The sequence below is a fragment of the Ascaphus truei genome, chromosome 4, assembly GCF_040206685.1.
Source record: "Ascaphus truei isolate aAscTru1 chromosome 4, aAscTru1.hap1, whole genome shotgun sequence".
Classification (NCBI taxonomy): Eukaryota; Metazoa; Chordata; class Amphibia; order Anura; family Ascaphidae; genus Ascaphus; species Ascaphus truei.
The window spans coordinates 119,829,782-119,837,031 of record NC_134486.1 but is presented as its reverse complement, the minus strand read 5'-3'; the positions used below and the strand labels follow the sequence as shown (position 1 = coordinate 119,837,031).

General features: G+C 52.6%; 1 long non-coding RNA gene across 1 annotated transcript; it reads left to right on the top strand.

The window, feature by feature from the left end:
• Positions 1–3,017: 3,017 nt before the first annotated feature.
• LOC142491990 (uncharacterized) lies at positions 3,018–6,980 on the top strand. Its single transcript, XR_012800638.1, has 2 exons — positions 3,018–3,105; positions 6,626–6,980. It is a non-coding gene; the product is annotated as an uncharacterized LOC142491990 (long non-coding RNA).
• Positions 6,981–7,250: the final 270 nt, after the last annotated feature.

The window sequence follows — 7,250 nt, the reverse complement described above, 5'->3', positions numbered from 1 at the left end:
AGCTCACTTGTCTTCTGCAGCCAATCCTTGCCTCCACGGAGGCCGCGCCACCGCTCCGCCTTCCTTGCTACTGCTTCCTGGGTGCTATAAATACCCTGCAGTTCCTTTCCTACCTTTCTGAGCATAACTTGTTGTAGCCTTGAGCTCCTGCGTCTGTTGTGCCTTGTTCCTTGTTATGTTTTATTCTTGCAGTTTGACTCTTCGTGTACCGACCCGGCTTGACCTTGAAACACCTCTGGATATTGACCCTGGCTTGCCCTCGACTCTGCGGACCTCTCCAACCCAGACCACGGCTATACAGACTTCCACATTTCTAACCTCTCCAACCCCAGACCACAGCTTTACGGACTTCCATGATTCTGACCTCTCCAACCCCAGACCACGGCTAACAGACTTTGACTATTCTGACCTCTCTATTTCTAGACCTTGGCAAGTATCAACTAACCCACTCTCTCCAACCGGGATACGTTTGACAATCCCCCTGCCAGGCATGCTTCCGCTGCAGTGGGTGCGTTGTTTGATACTTCCCCACTTCAGTACCGGGGTCCTGTCCTTCTTGTGGGCAGCGCAAGCGTTACAGTCCTATTCGCTACATGTGGCGAGAGCCGAATATATTGGAGACTGCTGGTATAGCGCTTAGCTACCCGCCCAGTTAGAAATTGCTGGAGTGAAGGTTTAGTTATTCTCCAAAGTGAAGTAGGCCTTTACTTTGTTTGTTTTTATATGTTTTGCCATGTTAAAGGAACAGGTGCAATAAACCCAAGATATAATTTCACTCTAATCGGTCTCCATTAAAAGTACCTCTGTACACATCTCTAAAAGTCTCTATCTGGGGCCTTCCCTACAATACTCCGCTCACGGGGTAGGGCTATCTGGGGCCTAAATGGCAAGATCTGGCCAAGTCCAGGAAGCCAACTGCTCCCTGCACACTACAGTACCTTCCTCCTCCATCCGGACTCCCCAAAGTCACTTTGATCCCCACATAGGATATCCTGCTTCTCAAGGGCTGCATCTCTTCCCATTGGTTCAGCCAGCCCATGTGTTCTATCCCCCCCTGAGGATTCTGGGACTTGTAGTTCTGCCTCGGTGCATGCAGAGCCATTCAATGATGGCCACCACTCCTGCCGACACTGCACATGCGCAAAATGGCCGCCCGCACATTCTCCCCGATTACAAGGAGCTCCGCAGACTGGCAGAACTGCAGAGCAGGTGCAGGGAAGAAGGGGGTGAGAGAAGAGGAGTGGGAGGGGGTTGAGAGAGGAGTAGTCGGAGGGGGGTGAAATGGGAGGGGGTGAGAGAGAATGGGGCTATAGTAACATAAATATATTTGAAAGTTCAAGGGGGGAAGAATTGTAGGTATATTAAGTTAGCACTTCCTGAGTCAGAGAGGGGAGCCTTTTTTAGTAAAGTCCCAAGCCCCACCTCAAACCTCCCTCCAAATGACATATGGAGAAACAACTGTGTTCAAAAAGGAGCACACCATAGATACCTGGGAGATGAGCTACTGAAATATGAAAAGTATATTTAGATTACTTCCCAACCCTCCTAGTGATGAATTGGATACTAGTGGTAGGCCCAACAGGATCATAACCCAAAACCTCTGCTATTCAGGGCAGCAGCTTTAGCATTGAACTATCTCAGATGCTGGATAGCACCACTGTCCACAGCATAGAGTACTTTAGAGCTCTATTGCTGCAGGCTCCTGAGGCATGCACACAGGGGTGAAGCAACAGAACTACTACTACTACTCCTGCTGCTGGTACTAGGCAAGCAAAGGGTACATATGCTGCTGCTGAGCCTGAGGTTCTACCTGCACTGCTAACTGAGGCTTTAGAAAAAATCCCTCAGTATTACAGGAAGGGCACCAGAACCACTCCTTCTCCTGCCACTCTCCAAAAAATAAAGTTTTTTAAAACATAACTTACCTGTATGGTGTTGCATTTGTATCCAATTATTTTACTGTCACGGTTCTAGTTTTGGGTGATGTACTTTATAGATACATATCTCAAATAATGTAATGTCAATCACGAAGACAAGGTAAACCTCGCTATATAAGGTCAAACTCAACAGTACTCAAGTGAATATTGCAAAGTTTAAAGTATTATATTTATTGGCAGAGTTTACCAACAAGCTATTGATTTTGAAAAAACTGTGCAATGCAGGGAGCAATACAATTAAGAAAAGGAAAAGACTTGAGGTGGATAGCAGTGCATTCCTAGTGATGTAATAATCTCTCAGGAAAGAATGGGAAGCATGCAGGTTCATTTTCCTGCCACCTGCCCTTTGTGCATGACGTCTCATCTGCAGCCTATCGAAGAAAAACAATGTTTTTCAAGCAAATAACAGAATGTCTCTATGATCAATATAAACAAATTACAGAACTACTTCCAAAAGTCTATACAGGTGAGAGAGAGAAATAAAAATGACAAAGGAAGGAATAATTGTTTTGTTTAGTTCATTTTGCTGTGCTGATTTCCACGTTGGGTATAAAGCTGGTGATAACACTAAAGCACATCAACGAAAATACACCACATTCACAAAAGGCAATTAGGAAGAATATTAAAGTAGTGTTAATTCCACTCAAGTATTGACAAACCATAGAAAGCAGTTGCAGCAGTTTATTTGATTCTTGATAATAGGAAACTATATTAAGCTGCAGGCCATGCGGGTTCTCTTTTTTTACAAGTCAGGCACTGATTTTAATATTGCTAGTAACACAATGGCTACGGTTATTCTACTACGGTTATAAGCAGTGCTCGACAAACCCGGTCGCCAGCTCGCCAGCTGCGATCGGATATTGGCTCTTGGCCAGTAACCTTTCCCCTGCTCTGCAAAAAAAAAATCCCCTGCTCGAGAAAAAAAAAAAATTGAAAAAAAAAAAAAATCGTAGCTGATTGGCTGTGACGCGGGATGGAGTTGCCAGGACTTCAAACCGCCCTTTGTTCACGGGTAAGTAATGGGGGGGGGGGGCAGTGAGTGCGTGCATGCGCGTCTGCTGCTCCTCCCCTTCCTCCTCCTCCTCATATCCTCCTGTATAATTGTGTCAGCTCCTATAATTTACAATTTAAGGATCCGGTCATGGAGGAGTTTGGACAGATGCTTCAGGTGGGGGGAATATAATACACATTAAATATTTATATACAGTATACACTGATACATCCCCCCCTCCGGTGTTCCCGCTGCCCGCGCGGGTCGGAACATACTGCAAAAGTCGGGGTGTTTCCCTCCCCCACCGTCCGGTGCCCGCGCGGGTCACATACTGAGGTAGCGGGCTGTTTCTCCCCCCCCCCCCTCCCCTCCGGTGTTCCCGCTGCCCGCGCGGGTCACATACTGAGGTAGTGGGCTGTTTCTCCCCCCCCCCTCCCCTCCAGTGTTCCCGCTGCCCGCGCGGGTCACATACTGAGGTAGCGGGCTGTTTCTCCCCCCCCATCCCCTCCGGTGTTCCTGCTGCTCACGCGGGTCACATACTGAGGTAGCGGGCTGTTTCTCCCCCCCCCTCCCCTCCCCTCTGGTGTTCCCGCTGCTCGCGCGGGTCACATACTGAGGTAGCAGGCTTTTTCTCCCCCCCCCCTCCCCTCCGGTGTTCCCGCTGCTCGCGCGGGTCACATACTGAGGTAGCGGGCTGTTTCTCCCCCCCCCCCTCCGGTGTTCCCCCTGCTCGCGCGGGTCACATACTGAGGTAGCGGGGTGTTTCTCCCCCCCCTCCCCTCCCCTCCGGTGTTCCCGCTGCTCGCGCGGGTCACATACTGAGGTAGCGGGCTGTTTCTCCCCCCCTCCCCTCCGGTGTTCCCGCTGCTCGCGCGGGTCACATACTGAGGTAGCGGGCTGTTTCTCCCCCCCCTCCCCTCCCCTCTGGTGTTCCCGCTGCCCGCGCGGGTCACATACTGAGGTAGCGGGCTGTCTCTCTCCCCCCCTCCCCTCCGGTGTTCCCGCTGCCCGCGCGGGTCTGAAGATATTGCAGTTGCCGGTGTTTCTCTCCCCTCGGTGCTCCCGCTGCTGGCGCGGGGCGGGAGGAAGTAGCGGGGTGTTTCTCTCTCTACACCCCCTCTCCCCTCCGGCGCATGTCCCTTCCCGTGTGTGTGTGTGTGTGTGTGTGTACGGGTATGAGAGATTGAGTGTGTGTGTGTGTGTATGGGAGAGAGAGAGAGAGTGTGTGTGTGTGTGTGTGTGTGTGTGTGTGTGTGTGTGTGTGTGTGTGTGTGTGTGTGTGTGTGTGTGTGTGTGTGTGTGTGTGTGTGTGTGTGTGTGTGTGTGTGTGTGTGTGTGAGATTGTGTGTGTGTGTGTGTGTGTGTGTGTGTGCAGGACACAGAGGTAACCCCCCAGTCAGTCACCCCCACCCAGTCAGTCACCCCCCCACCCAGTCAGTCACCCCTCCCACCCAGTCAGTCACCCCCCCCACCCAGTCAGTCACCCCCCCACCCAGTCAGTCACCCCCCCCCACCCAGTCAGTCACCCCCCCCCCACCCAGTCAGTCACCCCTCCACCCCAGTCATCCCACCCCCCAGTCAGTCAGTTAACTCCCCCCAGTTAGTTACCCCCCCAATCAGTTACCCCCCCAGTCAGTTACCCCCCGTCAGTCAGTTCCCCCCCCGTCAGTCAGTTTCCCCCCCCCCCCCGTCAGTCAGTTTTCCTCCCTCTCTGTCTCTCCCCCCTCTCTGTCTCTCCCCCCTCTCTATCTCACCCCCCCTCTCTGTCTCTCCCCCACCTCTCTATCTCTCCCCCCACCTCTCTGTCTCTCCCCCCACCTCTCTGTCTCTCCCCCCACCTCTCTGTCTCTCCCCCCACCTCTCTGTCTCTCCCCCCACCTCTCTGTCTCTCCCCCCACATCTCTGTCTCTCCCCACCTCTCTGTCTCTCCACCCCCTCTCTCTCTCTGTCTCTCCCCTCTCTGTCTCTCCCCCTCTCCCCTCTCTGTCTCTCTGTCTCTCCCCTTTCTGTCTCTCCCCTCTGTCTCTCTGTCTCTCCCCTCTCTGTCTCTCCCCTCTCTGTCTCTCCCCTCTCTGTCTCTCCCCTCTCTGTCTCTCTGTCTCTCCCCTCTCTGTCTCTCTGTCTCTCCCCTCTCTGTCTCTCTGTCTCTCGTCTCTCGGTCTCTCGCCTCTCGGTCTCTCGGTCTCTCGTCTCTCGGTCTCTCGGTCTCTCGCCTCTCGGTCTCTCGCCTCTCGGTCTCTCGCCTCTCGGTCTCTCGCCTCTCGGTCTCTCGCCTCTCTGTCTCTCCCCTCTCTGTCTCTCCCCTCTCTGTCTCTCCCCTCTCTGTCTCTCCCCTCTCTGTCTCTCGCCTCTCTGTCTCTCGCCTCTCTGTCTCTCGCCTCTCCCCTCTCTGTCTCTCTGTCTCTCCCCTCTCTGTCTCTCTGTCTCTCCCCTCTCTGTCTCTCCCCTCTCTGTCTCTCTGTCTCCCCCCTCTCTGTCTCTCCCCTCTCTGTCTCTCGCCTCTCTGTCTCTCCCCTCTCTGTCTCTCCCCTCTCTGTCTCTCCCCTCTCTGTCTCTCCCCTCTCTGTCTCTCCCCTCTCTGTCTCTGTCTCTCCCCTCTCTGTCTCTCTGTCTCTCCCCTCTCTGTCTCTCTGTCTCTCCCCTCTCTGTCTCTCCCCTCTCTGTCTCTCTGTCTCTCCCCTCTCTGTCTCTCCCCTCTCTGTCTCTCGCCTCTCTGTCTCTCCCCTCTCTGTCTCTCCCCTCTCTGTCTCTCGCCTCTCTGTCTCTCGCCTCTCTGTCTCTCCCCTCTCTGTCTCTCCCCTCTCTGTCTCTCCCCTCTCTGTCTCTCCCCTCTCTGTCTCTCCCCTCTCTGTCTCTGTCTCTCCCCTCTCTGTCTCTCTGTCTCTCCCCTCTCTGTCTCTCTGTCTCTCCCCTCTCTGTCTCTCTGTCTCCCCCCTCTCTGTCTCTCCCTTCTGTCTCTCCCCTCTCTGTCTCTCTGTCTCTCGCCTCTCTGTCTCTCGCCTCTCTGTCTCTCGCCTCTCTGTCTCTCGCCTCTCTGTCTCTCGCCTCTCTGTCTCTCGCCTCTCTGTCTCTCGCCTCTCTGTCTCTCGCCTCTCTGTCTCTCCCCTCTCTGTCTCTCCCCTCTCTGTCTCTCCCCTCTCTGTCTCTCCCCTCTCTGTCTCTCCCCTCTCTGTCTCTCCCCTCTCTGTCTCTCTCTCTCTCTGTCTCTCTCTCTCTCGCTCTCTCTCCCTTCTCTGTCTCTTCACTCTCCCTTCTCTGTCTCTTCGCTCTCCCTTCTCTGTCTCTTCGCTCTCCCTTCTCTGTCTCTTCGCTCTCCCTTCTCTGTCTCTTCGATCTCCCCTCTCTGTCTCTTCGCTCTTCCCTCTCTGTCTCTTCGCTCTCCTCTCTCTGTGTCTTCGCTCTTCCCTCTCTGTCTCTTCGCTCTTCCCTCTCTCCCCTCTCTGTCTCTCTCCCCTCTCTGTCTCTCTCCCCTCTCTGTCTCTCTCCCCTCTCTGTCTCTCTCTCCCCTCTCTGTCTCTCTCTCCCCTCTCTGTCTCTCTCTCCCCTCTCTGTCTCTCTCTCCCCTCTCTGTCTCTCTCTCCCCTCTCTGTCTCTCTCTCACTCTCTGCCTCACACTCTCGATCTGGATATCTTATTTACCCTGTATATATTAACTGCCCTATACTACACCGAAATAACCTATACTGCTTTCTTCCAGATCTGACTCAAGCTTCACACGGAATCCCCCCTAACCCAGAAGACAGGTATAACATTGCGGGAATGAGGGTACCTGGACATTGAAGAACTGCGGATCAGGTAAGATCCCATGCGGGATTGCTGCTTTAAATATTGTGAAGCGGGGGCATCCAGACACTGGTTAAGGGGTGCAGGAAACTAGTCATTCACATCTGGCTTTTTTTTTCTAGATCCGACATTTACACACACACACACACACACACACACACACACACACACACACACACACACACACACACACACACACACACACACACACACACACACACACACACACACACACACACACACACACACACACACACACACGTAACAAAGACTAATTGTAGTATAATGTAATATAGTAAATAAACTTATGTCAAAAACTAATGTTCTTACTAGGAATTTATTCAATTTATTTTATTTATGTATTTTTTTTTAAGCGGGGGCGGGGTTGGGGGCGGGGTTGGGGGCGGGACTAGGTGGCGAGTAGATTTTTTGGTGCGGCGAGTAGATTTTTGGGTGATTTGTCAAGCACTGGTTATAAGTACATCTTTGTATCTGTTTGTGCATGTTTGTCCTTATTTGTATGCAACCCTCTTTATGTA